This window comes from Macaca fascicularis, chromosome 16 (assembly GCF_037993035.2).
Source record: "Macaca fascicularis isolate 582-1 chromosome 16, T2T-MFA8v1.1".
Taxonomy (NCBI): Eukaryota; Metazoa; Chordata; class Mammalia; order Primates; family Cercopithecidae; genus Macaca; species Macaca fascicularis.
In genome coordinates, this window is record NC_088390.1 from 55936580 (window position 1) to 55938546 (window position 1967).

The window sequence follows — 1967 nt, forward strand, 5'->3', positions numbered from 1 at the left end:
CCAAGGCCTCCAGGATTCCCAAGGAATGGCAATAGACCGCAACTGATACAGGAGTTTAAAATGTATAGAATAAGCGGGCACGATGGCTCACGCCTGTAATTCCAGCACTTTGAGAGGCCGAGGTGGGCGGATCACCGGAGGTCAGGAGTTCGAGAACAGCCTGGCCAACGTGATGAAAACCTGTCTCTACTAAATATACAAAATTAGCCAGGCATGGTGGTTCGTGCCTGTAATCCCAACTACTAGGAAGGCTGAAGCAGGAGAATCGCTTGAACACAGGAGGCAGAGGTTGCAGTGAGCCAAGATTGTGCCGTTGCACTCCAGCCTGGGCGACAAGAGCGAAACTATGTCTAAACAAAAAATTCACAGTGTGTATTTTTGTATGTTCTATCTTTGAATCGTCCTCACAAGTAGAATAGATGGTATTATTATCTCCCATTGTACAGATGAAGAAACTGAGGCTCAGAGAGAAGATAAACAAATTGCCTATGGCTCCACACTCAGAAGTAAGAATAGGACTTCTACCCCCATGACAGTCCCGCCCTCCCAGAGCTGCCATATTTTTTATACAACCAAATTGAATTATTTGTTGAGTCTCCAATCTTAGAAGTTGGTATAGATTTTTATTTTTTCTTTCTGTCTCTCTCGGGTCTCCAATCCTAGAATCTGGTACAGATTCTATTTTCTCTGTCTCTCTCCCCACCCCCCACCAAGCTGGAGTGCAGTAGCATAATCATGGCACAGTGCAGCCTCAACCTCCCAGGCTCAAGCAATCCTCCTGCCTCAGACTCCTGAGTAGCTGGGACTATAGGTACATGCCAACACACCCGGCTATTTTTTTAATTCTTTGTAGAGACAGGATCTCACTCTATTGCCCAGGCTAGTCTTAAATTCATAGGCTCAAGTGATCCTACCCCCCTAGGCCTCCCAAATTCTCAGGATTTCAGGCGTGAGCCACCATGCCTAACTCTATAGATTTTCTTCGTTGATTCAATAAATACAAGGGTCAGCTAGGAGCCAAGTACTATTTATCAGGTTGGTACAAAAGTTAATTGTGGATTTTGCCATTACTTTTATTTATTTAGAGACAGAGTCTAGCTCTGTCACCCAGGCTGGAGTGCAGTGGCATGATCTCAGTTCACTGCAACCTCTACCTCCTGAGTTGAGGCAATTCTCCTGCCTCAGCCTCCTGAATAGCTGGGACTACAGGTGTGCACCACCACGCCCTGCTGATTTTTGTATTTTTAGTAGAGACAGGGTTTCACCATGTTGGCCAGGCTGCTTTTGAACTCCTGACCTCAAGTGATCTGCCCACCTTGGCCTCCCAAAGTGCTGTGATCACAGGCATGAGCCACCTGCCTGGCCTGCCATTACTTTTAAATGGCAAAAACCACAATTATTTTCGCACCAACCTAATAGTTGCTTTACAGTCTTATCTCCTAGAAGCAAGTAGCCAAAGCTGTTTTTGTCTAGTCCCTGTATTGTTTATCACAGAAACAGGAAAGTGTGTTGATTTCAGTCTCACCCTTCACTGCAACCTTGGACCCAGTGGTTTCACAGGGCCTCAAGGCCTTCTGGAGGTCCTGAGAGCCCTCAGTTGTCTTCACTGCACAGGTGTGCGGGGCTCTGTGAGGCTGCCTTCTCAACTGTGTCAGCTGAAGAATGATGGGGTTCATCCATTTGGAGAGGAGAGCCTTCTTTCTCACACAGGGTTGCAGCCTGCAGGGTGGCCATTGGGACAGGCTGGGAAGCATAGCCAGAAGCCACCACCTCAAGGATGGGAAGAATAACACAGGGATTTACGATGAACAAGGTGGCCAGATATACATATTCAATAAGGTATTGGAGGAGTCATGAATATTTATGAATGGAGAAATAGGCCTGTTTGCAATTGTGCTTCCTGTTTCTCCACGAGACCCATGTTCAAAAAATGGCAGCATTAGTATGATTGGAGCATGGAGTGTTTA